We start from the raw sequence: 16,816 nt of genomic DNA, 5'->3' as shown, positions 1-16,816 counted from the left end.
CTTTGACAGAATGTTGAGCAGGTTTCTAACTAGCTTAATGCTAATTTTGTGTTGTCATTATAATTATTCATTTAATCCAAGGCATTGTCTGTTATCATTGATAACCTGTCATTTGAATTAGAACTTGCATTCATTTGCAAATAGCTCATTGCTTGAGTTAATAGATTGCTGGCAGGGGGAGAGTTATGTTGTAACAGTATTTCCCATTTGTAAATGAACATCACAAATGCTTTTCACTGATGCACACTTGAAGAAGCAGTATCCTTAAAGGTGAGACACTGACTTACTTTGAACAACAAATATTGCTGTGAATAAATTGTTATGGAAATTAGACCTCCGTCTTTATCGAAACAATGCTAGTTATGCATTGTTCTGCTTTAGAAATGGTGCATTTTGGATGAGATTCAGTAGGATGCAGAGGCTTCATCTTTATTAAAATGGTTAATCCAGCTTGTTTTCCTATGTTTACAATGCAGTCATGCTTCATAAACACACAACTTATTGAATTTTTTCAACAAGAGAGAGACACGTGCCTCTCATGTTTTACTTTATGAAAACAATAAACCTTTGTATTCAAACAAACCAATTTTATTCATGAATTTTTTTTTAAAATTCTTCTTTCAAACTTGGTCTCAAATCATGGCATTAACATATTTTCAGTTAGGTCATTGATTTTGAGAAATGCAACTTCAGTGATGTAGCTGAAAATACAGCCCTCTCATAACTCCTGTGGCTGGAGTTGAAGTCTGGCATCTAATGCTGTCTGTACGGAGTTGGTATGTTCTCATTGTAACTGAGTTTTCCTCCAGTAGCCTATTATTTTCCCACATCCCTACGGCATGCTGAATAAAAAGTTAATTGACTACAGGACAATGTCTGCAGTCATCTACTGTTCTCGATTAAGGAAAAACAATATACATACTGGACTCGTGAAAGAAGAGACCACACATTTTCTTTTGCTAACATGATATAGTGATATCTAGTACAATATGATATAATTAGGATTATATTTCCGTAAATACACAGTGCAGCTACACAAAGTCTTACTTGCTGCAGCCACTAGGTCAGCCATCTCCATTTTTAGCGTGAGAGAAGGAACACTGAAAATTGATGGTTGTTGTAAATTTAACTATCACTGCCAAAGTAATGCTCAGCCTGTTCTGATTGGAACTATAACTGATATATTTTAGTTGAAGACTCCCTTACTGAATTGTAGATGTCCCATTCATTGTTCATTTTAAGTCTGAGAACTGCCTCTTGTGGCAATTGGTCACTTTTGTGAGCAGCTCTTCAGCTTCTTTTCCTCCTCCTCTTCCCTCTTTTGCTTGGTTGTCTTGCTCTGTGTGGCTTCTGCTCATCTCTCTATTATGCTGCACTGTTGGGGCTATGTCTAGGAGCCACAATATGTGCCGAAATAATAAAGTCACAATGACATCAGTCGGCTACGGGAGCAATACTTGTTCCAGAATTTAGTAAATACAAAAAAAAGAGGAATATCTAAAACTAAGTGACTGGAAGGACCATGAAGTAAAAATAGATATACCATTTTCCTGCAAGTATTTGGTGCTCCTTTTCATGATGATCCCTTCCTGCTGCTGAATGCTGCATTAGTAAGATGCAGTAGTTGCATCTCAGTGTCACCAACTGATTAATGTCACAATCTTCCCTACCTGCTACATAGGTTTTCACATCTAAAACATGGACTATGCAGTACCAAATGTCAGAACATGTAATTAGCACAAAATATTTGTGTAATGGGTAAAGGTTCCATTATTATCACGTACATTTTGAATGTAACATACATGAAATCCTTTAACTTTTTGAAGACTATTTCTGCGCACACATTAATTTCAAACACTGGGTGTACCAACATAATTCATAATATAATGTGTCTCTGAAATGTTGCGATTGCTTCACTGTTCACATGCTTGTTGTCAGCCTTTTAAGCAATTGACATAGTTGGCCAATTCAATGTGGCAATTGTTTGTGACTCATGGGGTGATAATGGACACTTTTGCATAATTTTGCATTCTTATTGTTAATAATCCTTGCAAGCATCATATAACCAGAAAGGAAATTAAACCACTCAATGCTTCTTGACTTTGGTGTAATAGAGCAACTTTTGCTTTACCAGCATACAATTTATAAATGTTACGGAAGAGATATTTTTATTGCTTTTCCACAGGAGATTCACACCCATTGTGACTTCATTGCCTATTTGTGGTCAGTTTTGAGCCATTCATGTCCTCTATGAATTTTGAAGTGAAACTTGTTCAGTTAATTTCATTGGATTTTTTTTTAATGCAGGAAGGTGATCGTAATTTGCTGGGTAGATTTAAACCAAATTCCTAGAATAGTTCTTGATTCATTACACCAATTTCATTTTGTTTTCAAATAATCTGGTTTTAGTTTGCAGCAGTATAGCTTTTGCATTAACATCATCCACAGTTTTCAAGGTGTAGTTATTTACAGAAATATTAGGGAGTAATTTTAGTTATCTTCTGGTTATCCTAATTAACTTGAATTAATTTTGATGATCTTAATATTTGTACAGTACATTTCTGATTATCTGAAATGCTTGGGACTGGACGTGCATTTTCTGGATATCTGATCAGTTTAAGCAGCAGTATACCTGTATTGGCCATCACTGATCCTGATACCTCCCCACTGCCATACCCAAACTTGCCCAGGTGCCCAAAGTCCCTACTCTGATCTTAAACACATTCCCATCACCATCACCAATCCTACCCAGGTGACCCTCCTGACACGTCACACCACCAGCGCTAATCCTCCTCAGCACCCAAGGTCCCCACTCAGATCCCTGATACCTCCCCACCACTGTCGTGGAACCTTCCTGTGAAAACTCCAGACCTGGCCAAATGGAGTTCCCGATGCCACTGCTGCCATCATGAACCATGGCCGCTGACCCAACACAGCTTCTGATGCCATGGCCGCAAACTCTAATCTGGACCCCGACTACCTACTTATCAGAGCTGCCAACTCCAGCATTCAAGCAGTCTGCTTACCTACAGGAGATCCTGATGCTGATACTGCTGACTCTCACCTGATCCCTGGTTACCCTTGGGGACAGAGCTTCCTGAGGTCCCTGCTCTGATCCAGCCCAGTAGCATCAGCATATCATTGGTTAAAACAACAACAAAGAACAAGGCAAGATTTTTTCAAGCATAAAATAAAATTTAATTCTTGAGTACACTTGGATTCCAAATGGTGCTAACAGCACATCAGAGACCCACTTGAGCATAGCAGGTAAAGAAAAAAAAATTCTACTTCAACTTGTGATGTGACGTCGCAGCTGAAAATTTTCACGGATAGAACTCGTAATTTCAGTAAAGTGGCTTTTGGATAATCAGAAATGTACTGTATTGAAAATATAGATGAAATTGCAATAGAAGCGAGGAAAATTGTATTCATTGGAAAGACTTCTTGTATTAAAATAAATTTCAACTACTGCTCAAGGTTTTTAAGAGTAAAACAGCAACCATGAGCTAGATACCACATAACTGTTCATTCAAAGTTGGGGTTAGAATTCATAAGGGAATCCATCAAGAAATGAACTCAGACTGTTGAATACCTAGAAGAATTGCAGAGTAGAAATGTATCCTTAAATTGTTTTAATAAATTAAGAAAAAATTCCTTAAATAAATGTTTTTTGATTATTTTATTTAAAATGTTTCCAAATTTAAAATATTAATACAAAATACAATAACAGATAACAATCTAAATCTACATATATGATGGTATATAGCCCCCCACCTGAGAGACCCCATCCCCTAAATCCCCTCCTCCCCCATGCACCATCAGACTGATCAAAATGAGAATAAAATATAGTTACATAGAAGGAAAAAAAAGAGAAGAGACTTCAGGATTGCACAGAGGAACATCTTTCAATATACCTACTTTACCAAAATCTTTTAATACATTCTAGAGGAGAATTTCCATGGGTTTAGAGGTACAGGATGTAATGATAATGATCATGGTTGCAATTCAACGAGCAATGCCTTAAGGATTATAGCTCCCATTTGATTATACTTGGCTTCCAGCGGGGCTGACACAGAGCAGGAGACTATAGTATGTTAGATCTGTAATGGAGGCTTGCAGACTCATGGCATATTTTGTGCTGTTTATTTTCAACTTTAAAGTAAGGAACCTTTCATTTCATCCAAGTGTTGCCTAAGAACTCACACACACTAATACAAGATGAAACATAGTATCAGAAGTGGGATGAAGGAAATAATTTAAAAGGTAAAATCTAAATTCAGCAACTGATCAGTGAAGAGAAGTTAACAAAGCGAAAAATGGAAAGATTACATCCACCAGCGAAACCTCAGCTGACAGGTAATGTGGCTGAAAATTGGAACAAGTTTAAATAGCATTTTAGATTGCATTTAGTGGCAGTCAAAGCTGATGAGAAAAGTGATAAAATGAAAGTGCAAGTTTCCTTATATGTCATGGGTGATGAAGCCCTGGAGTTGTATAATAACTTCACATTTGCTGCTGAAGGATACAAAATGAAACTGGAAAAAAATAATGAAAGTTTGAGGCATACTGCATACCTAAGCATAATGTTTGAGAGACACAGATTTTTCACGTCTACAGAAATAGGAAGAAAGTATTCATCAGTATGTGACTGAATTGAGAAACAGAGCAAAACATGAATTTGGTGGATTAACTGACTCGTTGATAAAGACAGACTTGTGTGTGGTATTCTAGATAATAGTCTAAGGGAAACACTGCTATTAGAGAAAAATCTAGACCTGGAAAAAGCCATAGCACTCTGTAGGGCTACAAAAATTGTAAAATTGCAGGCAAAAGAGCTGTTCAGTGAAACTAGCTGCAACGTGGATGCAGTGAGTAAGAACGGCAAACCGTTTAACAAAAGATGTGCCAAAGTGGAAAGAGAGGCATGGCCAGTGAACAAAAATGAAAGGGACAATCAAAAAAGTATCCAGCATATGGTAAAACATGCAATATGTGCAACAAAATCAACTCTTATGCAGTTGCTATAGGAACCAAGAGCAACAAAGCAAGGTACATAAAGTAGATGAAAGGGAGATAGAGGAATCTTTTGTAGATGTTGTGAATGAAAACAAGAAAGAAAACAAAGACTGGATGTTGAGATTAAAAGTGAATGACATATACATTTCAGTTAATGCAATATCAGAGACTCATTTTCAGAAGATTAGACCCAGACCAAAGATGTATGGAACAAAGTGAAGGTGACAGGATAGTCAGGTACCGATTTCCAAGTGCAAGGAGAATGCATGGGCAAAGTGAAACTCAAGGATAGAGAGCACATGCTAACATTCATAGTGTTACCAAAGGATGTACAGGTCATACTTGGTTTAACAGCCTGTGAGAAACTGAACCTGGCTAAAAAGAGTTCTCATTGTGGAAACTGAAGGAGAGACAGTCTATGATGAACTCTGGAAAAAGTACAATGACCTATTTCAGGATCTTGGCTGCCTTCCAGGAGAATACTCAATCAGAGTGGATAAACATGTGCCACCGATAATACATCCATGCAGAAAAGTTCCATTTGTGCTTCAAAAACAACTAAAGGCAGAGTTGGACAGGATGGAAAGTCTGAATGTGATTTAGAAGATAGATGAGCCAATGGAGTAGGTGAGTTCACTCATTGTTGTGGACAAAAAGAATGGAAAGCTTAGAATTTGCCTGGAGTTAAACAGAACAATAGAGAGAAAACACTTTAATCTTCTGATGCATGAAGAAATCATGTCAGAGTTTGCAAATGCAAATCTTTTCAGAAAGTTAGATGTATCATTAGGATGTTGGCAATTAAAAATGGATGAAGCAAGTTCAAGACTGTGCACATTCAATAGTCCATTTGACAGATACAGATTCCTAAGGTTACCATTCGGAATTGCCTCAGCTTCTGAAGTGTATCACAAAACTATCCATGTAGTCTATAAGCACCTGGATGGGGTTGATACCTCAATGGATGACATCATATTATGGGGAACCATGAGAATGCAGCATGATGAGAGACTAAGGAAAGTGCTGAAAGCAACAAGGAAAGTAAACCTGAAGCTGAATAGAGAGAAATGCCAGCTTGGGGTGACGGAACTAACATTTGTAGGAAATATTAATGGCAGTGAGGGCATCAGACCAGATCCCAGAATGGTGTTCACCATTGGGAACATGCCAAGGCCACAATGCAAAAAGGTTTATAATACAGAGGTTTAATGGAATGGTCAACTATATGGGTAAATTCGTATCCAATCTCTCAAAGAAGATGGCTCCATTGAAAAGACTAACAGAGAAAAACATTGAATGGGAGTGGAAACATGAGCATGAAAAATATGTAGCGAACTAAAGAAATTGCTCACAGAGGAACTAGTTCTGAGGTTTTACGACGCAGTGAGACCCATCAAGACGCATCATATAGTGGTGCAGTTCTTCTGCAAAAATATGATGGCTGGCCATCCATTGCATATGCATCACGCTCAATGACAGACGCGGAGACGCAATACACTTAATTTGAAAAGGAACTGCTCAGCATCATGTATGCCTGCAAAAGATTTCATCAGTTTGTGTCAGAGAAAGCAATTAGTGTAGGGACTGTCCATAAGCCCTTGATTGCATTGTTCCAAAAGCCATTAAATGAATGTCCACTTGAAATACACTGAATGAAGCATACACTCTGGGTAAGCTAATGTATACATCAGACACGTTGTGTAGAGCTATTGACACAAAAGACCCTGCAAACGCCAAAATGGATGAAGACATTAATGTCTTCGTGGACATGATCACAAGTGCACTGCCCACATCAGATGCAAAAATTGAGTTCATAAAGTCAGAGTCAAACAAAGATGAAACACTGAGACAATGGAGAAAAAAACATCTTGGATGGATGTTTACAATCATCTACAAAGAACGTAAAATCCTTATCCTAAAGAGTCTGAGAAAAGAGATGCTAAAAGGATCCATGGAGGACATCTCGGAATCGAAAAATGTAAGAAAAGAGCACAAGAGGTGATGAACTGGCGAAGAATCAACAATGATATAAACAAATGAATTGTGAAACTGTACAATATGCAGGAAATATCAAGCAAGCAATCCTGCTGAACCACTAAAGCCACACAAACCTTACCAGATGGTAGGCACTGACCTATTTGAATAGCAAGGTAAAGCCTATCTTGTAGTCACAGACTATTACTCCCTGTATCCAGAGGTGAGTAAAGTGAACACCATCATTGCAGATGCTGTAATAACAGATATGAAAGGCATATTCTTCAGACATGACGTAGCAAGCAAAGTCTTCACAGAAAATGGACCCCAGTTTTGCAATTTAAAGTTTTGATAGTTTGCCAAAGTGTTGAACTTTGTACACACCACGTCAAGTCCTCATTTTCCACACTCTAATGATCTAGTGGAAAAATCAGTATAGACAGTGGAAAGACTGATGTACAAGGCAAAAGAAAGTGGATTAGACTTCTACTTGAGCATGCTAGTATACTGCACAATGCCGCTCGAGTGTGGTATGTCACCAGCGCATCTTCTTATGGGACGTAGGCTAAGATCAAACCTACCAATTCAGGAGACCCTCCTAAAAACTAAAGAGGAGGATAAGAGGAGTGAATTCAAAGAACAACAGAATGAAAAGCAAAAGTATTTCTTTGACAGAGGAATTAAAAAAACCTATCGGAACTCTACACTGGTGGCCAAGTAAGGCTAAAAGACAAAACAATCTTATGGATTCAGAAGGGAACTGTCCTTTGTGAAGTCCAACCAAGATCATACACCATTCATTCAGATGAAGGTGCTGTCCTGCGAAGAAATTGTCAAGATCTTCAAATAGAACCAGCCACAGTAGATGGAAAGATGGATACCGCTGAACAACCTGAATGCCCATCTGAGAAGGCATTGTCTGAGGCTACAACTTGGATTCAATCAGGAGATTGTCAAGACACATGAATCCTCCTAAGAGACTCATTAAGCAAATTTAGACTCCTGTTATAGAATGAAGTAGTGCTATCTTATTCCCTCTTCAAATTTTAGTGTATGTAAATTTGAACACATAAAACAAATTTTAAAAATGTTAAAAATGTTGATAATAATGAAAATGTAAGTTTTTGGTGTTAAAGTTAAAATTGCAGTGTTATACAAAGAAAACATGTTAGTTAAAAGTAAGCTACTTTTGTTTTAAGAAAGGGAGACGTACTGATAGTGAATCATGGTTGCAAATCAACTAGCAATGCTTTAAGGATTATAGCTCCTGTTTGATTATACTTGGCTGCCAGCAGGAGCAACACAGAGCAGGAGACTGCAGAGTATGTTTGATCTGTAATGGAGGCTTGGAGCTTCATTGCATGCCTCATGGTGCTGTTTACATCAACTTTAAAGTAAAGAACCTTTTCCTTCATACATGTGTTGCCTAAGAACTCACACATATGAATACAATATTAAACATAGGAAGCCCAAAATTATAAATTTATACCTAATGTTTCAGTATATGGGTGCCAAATTTGTAGAAACATAGCATTTTTATTTCTTAAATTATGTATTTTTTTCCAAAGGAATACAACTTTGAATTTCTGCTTTCCATAGTGCCATACTCAATACATTTTATTGCCTTAAATAAACATTTGTGATTTTTGTTAACTATAATTCTTAGGTAAGTAAGCTGAGTCTTGACAACCTTAAAAGAGACATTGTCATAGATAGGCACAAATAGTATTTGAGGGAAGAAGTTCACTCTTGTGTAAAGTTTAGTTTATTCCCTGAAAAGTGACTGAACTGTGATTGTGATGACAACATAAAAGGAATAGATAATTCTGAATTTGAGATAAATAACAGAAGGTCATCTGCATATAAGGAGACCTTATGAACTATTTTCTTTGGCTTGGCTTCGCGGACGAAGAAACCCAACACCCAACCCCAACCAACCAATTTTCCCTTGCAACCGCTGCAATCGTGTCTGCCTGTCCCGCATCGGACTGGTCAGCCACAAACGAGCCTGCAGCTGACGTGGACTTTTTACCCCCTCCATAAATCTTCGTCCGCGAAGCCAAGCCAAAGAAGAAATGTCCACGTCAGCTGCAGGCTCGTTTGTGGCTTACAAGTCCAATGCGGGACAGGCAGACACGGTTGCAGCGGTTGCAGGGGAAAATTGGTTGATTGGGGTTGGGTGTTGGGTTTTCCTCCTTTGCCTTTTGTCAGTGAGGTGGGCTCTGCGGTCTTCTTCAAAGGAAGTTGCTGCCCGCCAAACTGTGAGGCGCCAAGATGCACGGTTTGAGGCGATATCAGCCCACTGGCAGTGGTCAATGTGGCAGGCACCAAGAGATTTCTTTAGGCAGTCCTTGTACCTCTTCTTTGGTGCACCTCTGAGACGATGGCCAGTGGAGAGCTCGCCATATAACACGATCTTGGGAAGGCGATGGTCCTCCATTCTGGAGATGTGACCTACCCAGCGCAGTTGGATCTTCAACAGCGTGGATTCGATGCTGTCGGCCTCTGCCATCTCGAGTATTTCGATGTTAGGGATGAAGTCGCTCCAATGAATGTTGAGGATGGAGCGGAGACAACGCTGGTGGAAGCGTTCTAGGAGCCGTAGGTGATGCCGGTAGAGGACCCATGATTCGGAGCCGAACAGGAGTGGGGGTATGACAACGGCTCTGTATACGCTTATCTTTGTGAGGTTTTTCAGTTGGTTGTTTTTCCAAACTCTTTTGTGTAGTCTCCCAAAGGCGCTATTTGCCTTGGCGAGTCTGTTGTCTATCTCGTTGTCGATCCTTGCATCCGATGAAATGGTGAAGCCGAGATAGGTAAACTGGTTGACCGTTTTGAGTTTTGTGTGCCCAATGGAGATGTGGGGGGGCTGTTAGTCATGGTGGGGAGCTGGCTGGTGGAGGACCTCAGTTTTCTTCAGGCTGACTTCCAGACCAAACATTTTGGCAGTTTCCGCAAAACAGGACGTCAAGCGCTGAAGAGCTGGCTCTGAATGGGCAACTAAAGCAGCATCGTCTGCAAAGAGTAGTTCACGGACAAGTTTCTCGTGTGTCTTGGTGTGAGCTTGCAGGCGCCTCAGATTGAAGAGACTGCCATCCGTGTGGTACCGGATGTAAACAGCATCTTCATTGTTGAGGTCTTTCATGGCTTGGCTCAGCATCATGCTGAAGAAGATTGAGAAGAGGGTTGGTGCAAGAACACAGCCTTGCTTCACGCCATTGTTAATGGAGAAAGGTTCAGAGAGCTCATTGCTGTATCTGACCCGACCCCAAAGAAGTCCTCAGAATCATGAAAAGCATTAGCTAATGGTTCTAAAGCTAAATCGCACAAGAGTGGACTGAGAGAGCATCGCTGCCTAATTGCACAATCTAAGTTAAATAAAGTAGATTGTTACTTATATTAATTGGTCATACTAACTCTATTAAAATGATTATTTTACCCAAACTTTTATACCTTTTTTATGTAATTCCACTCTTCATCCCTAAGTCATTTTTGATTCCCCGACTCTATTATATCTTCCAATATTTGGCATAACAAACAACCTCAGCTGAATAAGCTTCATTTGCTGAATTTTAAAAGGAATAGAGGTTTGGCATTGTTGAATTTTAGATAATATTACTGGGAAGTCAATATATGTTTTATCCTGTTTTGGATACAATATTTTAATAGATTGGACTGCCCAGTTTGGGTCTCTTTGGAATTGAGGTCAGCTGAGAAGTTTTCAGTTTTATTCTTTTTAGGAGTAGGACTTCCTTTTATCTTTAGCTAAAGTTAACCAAATGATATACAGCCCTGTAGTGAAACATTCTGCGTTTCTGGTTTCAATTCAGGAATTTTTTGGATTTAAAAGGTTTTTCCTTACCAAGTTTTACATCATCTAATGATATATTTCGTCCTTCTTTATATGATTCGATTTTTGTCAGTTGGTGTGATAATGGTATTCACTGTTTCCAGGACTTGTTTGTTGACAGTTGTCTCATGTCTTTTGAAGAGTTATCAGCAAAGTTTAATTTACCAAATTCACATTTTTTTCTAGATACTTGCAGATCTAACATGCTGGATGTAATTTTCAAATTACAACCCTCCCAGAAGATTTTAAAAACCTTTATATTGATACGCTTTCAAAATCATGTCAGGTTTCCCTCGATAAGATTAAAAGAGCATGGGAGCATGATCTAAAGTTTTCTATCTCAGACAAAAACTGGGATTTAGTTCTTAAATTAGTGAACACGTTTTCACTATGTACTTGACATTCTCTTATTTAGTTCAAGGTTGTACATCGGACTTAAATGTCTAAGAACAAATTATCCTGTATATTTCCTGATCTAAATCCCCGATGTGACAGATGTAACAATGAGGATGCAACCTTGATACATATGCTCTGGTCTTGTGGAGCTCTTGAACCTTATTGGAGGGAGACTTTTGTGTGTTCTATCAATAATATTGTGTTACTCTTGACCTAATCCTGTCATGGATTTATTTGGAGTGTTAGATAATATTAATGAGTTATTTTCTTCATTTGATCATCAAGTCATACTATTTACAACTCATGGCATGAAGAGCTATCCTTCTTAGATGGAAGGATCCTGTTCCACCCATGAGTACTCAGTGGTTATGTTATGTCATGTCATGTCTTACCTTAATTTAGAAAAGATCAGGTGTTCTGCATTGTAAACTAACACTAATTTTCATAAAATTTTGAGTCCTTTTATGGACTAGTTTTGTGCTCTTTAAATCTGTTTGTCTAGATCATTGAATGTAATTATTTTTGTACATGGTTTTTCCTTCAGTTAGTAACGTTTTATAGATTCAGCAGAATTATACGACCTTTAATGTCAAAACATCCCAGATTTTTTTCTGTAGGGGATTAGAGTTCTTTGTTTTTATTTCTTTTTGTCATTCTGACAACATTGGATGGGGGAAGAGGTATATCAATATTGGTTTTTTTCTTTGGAAATGCACTTATATTCTTCATATTTGGTAACCTTGTGTTCTCTATACAATGTGTGTTTGATCTATAAAACTAAATAAAAAATTGAAAGAGAGAATATCTTGTATAACTATTTCTTCATATGCATAGTTCATACACAGCACTGAAACTGATCTATTATTAGATCAACAGATGCAAGTGTGATAAACAAAATAATTAGTCATACTTTAATTTGCTAGTAGTTAGCTATTGTAACATAATGATGAGTCGTGATTTTTCATAGAGTGGAAATATAGGTGGTGTGATTGCTTAATAATGCTTGGAAAATAATGTACAATTGCAATAAAATGACCAACTCTTATGAGGAGTTATAGGCCTATTTCATTTTAAAAAATTTTAACAAAACTCTAAGCACACCACGGCACGGACCACGGCACGGACCACGGCACGGACCACGGCACGGACCACGGCACGGACCACGGCACGGACCACGGCACGGACCACGGCACGGACCACGGCACGGACCACGGCACGGACCACGGCACGGACCACGGCACGGACCACGGCACGGACCACGGCACGGACCACGGCACGGACCACGGCACGGACCACGGCACTATACTAACCACTACATTGACCACTACACTATTAGCACCAATGATCCAGCACTGAATCACTTTACGCTCACTCTAACTCCGTGCAAATATCCGAATAAAGTGCAATATATCTCCATATCTGTTTGTGTTTCATGTTCTGACAAATGCGCTAATAGAGCAGAGACAGTTTTGTAAGATAAACTCAATGCTTATATCTGTGAAGTGTGTCAGTTTCAACTTTGGCAGTTCTCAATATATAATGGATACAAATCTAAAATCTAAATTTTGCGGGTGCTTCTCCTTGGAGTGAAAATTTTAAAATGAGAGGGGAAAAACAAAAGAGAAGCATTTAATGTATAAATTCAAATAACTTTTTTTCCCAATATCCAATATCCTTCAAATTGTCTTCAATTTATCAAATTATTTTTGGCCTCATTAAATATTAGACCACATTTGAAGATTTTACAAATTTTCCATGGAAACAATTTATTGACTTGGAGAGTCATCTCCCTTCCTATGAGTTTGTTTCTCTACTATGGCAGTGTGAGGGCTTCGATTTCTAAGTGGGACCATTCTCCTTTGAGTACACAGGTAAGGACTCCTTTTGGGATGGAAACTTGCATTGTCCTAAGAACCTTATCTGATGCATCTCTGTCAATGATCAGTGAACTTTGCCAAGAAATTCCATGGCATCAGCGTGATTTCTCTGGAAGTCATGCTTGCTTGTTGGGCTTTTTACTACCTGACCAAATGCACCAGTGGCTAAACTCTCTGGCCTGTATAACGTGCCACTAACCTATTTGGATTAGGGATATAGATGTTTGCTAGAAAAGATAATGAAGTTTGTTATTTGAATCATCACCAGAGATAATGTGTCAATGGAAGGTTGGCCTTTATACATAATAATTATGCAGTGCAGGAAAAATCCTTGATTGTTATGAGTAATATGATCACTGTAAAAAAATGGTTTAGTAGATGAGGGCATTGAGAGCTGAAGCAAGAAGCCATGAATTTTGTTCTATATTTCGCTGGTGATAGGTCAATCAAGAGGTAAACAATCTGTCCATATTTTCCCATCATATTCACCACCCTGACTTTAAGAATTTCATACTGGAAGATCAATAGTCAGTTGCACTTATGCAAATACACTGACTTGATGAGTGAAATCATACATGACCTATGCAAATTGCATTCTCCCTCACTCAGTGAAAAGATTAAACAGCACAAAAGGAGAATTTCAAATCCCTTAGAATGATTGCCTTAGTTAAAGTCAAGCAATTTGCAAAATCTTTTATCTATAAATTCTATTTCATCATGCTGTTTTCTTCACACGCATGCACGCACGCATGCACGCACGCAAGGAAATTAATAATATTTTGTGGAACGTGAGGCAAATGTTAATTTTTTGGAGGAGGGCAGGGGTGAAGTCATATATCTCCAATTATGCTTTTTCTGCATTGAGCACATTGATGTGTGATGTAGTTCTGAAGGTTCACCTGTTATAGATGTTCTCAGCCCATCTAGGGTTTCAATGCACTGCTTTGTCCAGAATGGTAAGACCTGCAGGGAACAATACATAAAAATGCTGAAGGAACTCAGCAAATCACATAGCATCCATTGGAAGTGATAGGCAGTCGGCCTTTTAGACAGGAACCCCATCAGGAATGCCAAAAATCAGGCAATCACCTGAATAACAAGGTGGGGGGAGGGTGAATGGAAGGGGAAGCGAGAAGAGCACAGGAAAGTGTTACATACAGGTGGGAGGGGGAAGAAGAGAAAAAAATGTGAGATCTGATAGGGGAATGGGTCATGAGGTTGAGAAAGATGCTGTCTGATAGGAGCAAAAAAGGATAAGGGGTGGGATGCTGGAGGAAGGTAGGTATGAGTGATGGACAGGGGCAAGTGAAGGGAAGGAAAGTAGTCATAGAGATGGGAAAAAGCAAAGGAATAGGAGAAGGAGTTAATGAAAATTGGTCAATATCAAGGTGTTGTTCCTCCAATTTACCTATGCCTCAACCTGGCAGTACATGAGGTCATGGCCAGACATGTTTATGTAGCAATAGGTGAAAAACTGAATGAGTTGGTCACCGCAAGGTTTTTACTGTTGTGGTGGACAAGCTGAAGGTGCTCAATGAAGCAGTTTACCTGTCTTCATCCAGTCTCCCTGATGTAGAGGAGGCCTTATTGGAAGCATCAGAATCAGTATGTGATTAGTGGGAAGGGATGAGTGGATGAGAGAGTTGTGGAGAGAACAATCCCTGTGGAAAGCAGAGAGAGGAGGGTTAGATGTGTCTGGTGGTGGGATCACATTTGTAGGTGGCAGAAATTGCAGAAATATGTTAGATGTGGAGACTAGTTGAATGGAAGATGAGGATAAGAGGAATTCTTGTTGCATCTATTGGGGAAGGGACCAGGGCAGATAGATGGGAAATAGAGGAGATGCAGATCAGGGCTGATTTAATGGCAGGAGTTTTGACACATTGCTTCTTGATACCGAACTCACTATTGTATTTCAAGCTGACAGGACAGACTGAACTAGAAATGTACGGCTACTAATCTTTGTTTTAATGACAGTATCAACAAAAATGTGAAGAAGGCATGCTTTCCATAGAAGGAAGATAACTCAGGTGTCCTAGAATAGTAAACCTAATTTCACGAGGAAATGCAGCAGGATTGGAAGGACAGAGACAAAGGAATAGAATCCTTACAGGAGACACGGTGGGAAAAGGTGCAGTCAAGATAACTATGAAAGTCAATAGGTTTAGAAAAACTGTCTGTATATAGTTTATTTCTCAAAGTGGAGATTGAGAAGACGAGTAAGGGAAATTACCAGAGGTGAACCAAGAGAATCTGAGGGCAGTGTGAAATTTGGCAATAAAGTTGATCAGCTCATCATGGGTGCAGGAGTAGTGGAGAAAGATTTGAGTAGCCTTGCCTGTTTCAGCTTGCAGCATGGATTGTTCCACAGAACCAACAAAAAAGCAGGCATAGCTAGATCAGATGCAATTACCCATAGCTACATCTTTGATTTGGAGAAAGTGGGACGAGCTGAAGGAGAAGATATGAAGTGTTAGTAATAGTTCTGCCTGATGAAGTAGGGTGTTGGTGGAGGGAGGCTGAGTAGGTCTGTTATCCAGTATTTGTAGGGAGCCTTCCAGCAAAGATTCAACTTGGGTAAGTTTATGTTCAAGTTTATGTCACAAGTTCTTCTGTGAGCAGACCTGCGGGTTATCTCCAACATCACTGCACCATTTCATCAGATGCAAGGATCGACAATGAGATAGACAACAGACTCGCCAAGGCAAATAGCGCCTTTGGAAGACTACACAAAAGAGTCTGGAAAAACAACCAACTGAAAAACCTCACAAAGATAAGCGTATACAGAGCCGTTGTCATACCCACACTCCTGTTCGGCTCCGAATCATGGGTCCTCTACCGGCACCACCTACGGCTCCTAGAACGCTTCCACCAGCGTTGTCTCCGCTCCATCCTCAACATCCATTGGAGCGCTTACATCCCTAACGTCGAAGTACTCGAGATGGCAGAGGTCGACAGCATCGAGTCCACGCTTATGAAGATCCAGCTGCGATGGATGGGTCACGTCTCCAGAATGGAGGACCATCGCCTTCCCAAGATCGTATTATATGGCGAGCTCTCCACTGGCCACCGTGACAGAGGTGCACCAAAGAAAAGGTACAAGGACTGCCTAAAGAAATCTCTTGGTGCCTGCCACATTGACCACCGCCAGTGGGCTGATAACGCCTCAAACCGTGCATCTTGGCGCCTCACAGTTTGGCGGGCAGCAACCTCCTTTGAAGAAGACCGCAGAGCCCACCTCACTGACAAAAGGCAAAGGAGGAAAAACCCAACACCCAACCCCAACCAACCAATTTTCCCTTGCAACCGCTGCAATCGTGTCTGCCTGTCCCGCATCGGACTTGTCAGCCACAAACGAGCCTGCAGCTGACGTGGACTTTTTACCCCCTCCATAAATCTTCGTCCGTGAAGCCAAGCCAAAGAAAAAGAACATACAACCATGTAGAGATCACAATTTACAGAGTATAGAATTACAATGAAAGGGGAGTTCAATGGGCAGCACTGCAATGAGGTTCATCCAGGAGCCTGATTGGTGCAGAAACTGTCTTTAAGCCTTTCAGTACTTGTTTTCACAGTTACTAAGCCTGATGGAAATGTGATTCAGTATATTGACTACCTTCCTCAGCATCAGGGGATGTAGATGGATTCCAAGGAAAGAAGGGAAGTTTGCGTCATGTTTTGAACAGCTTCAATAGCTTCTGTA

Source organism: Narcine bancroftii, chromosome 1 (assembly GCF_036971445.1).
Source record: "Narcine bancroftii isolate sNarBan1 chromosome 1, sNarBan1.hap1, whole genome shotgun sequence".
NCBI classification, from domain to species: domain Eukaryota; kingdom Metazoa; phylum Chordata; class Chondrichthyes; order Torpediniformes; family Narcinidae; genus Narcine; species Narcine bancroftii.
Note: the sequence above shows the minus strand (reverse complement) of the source record.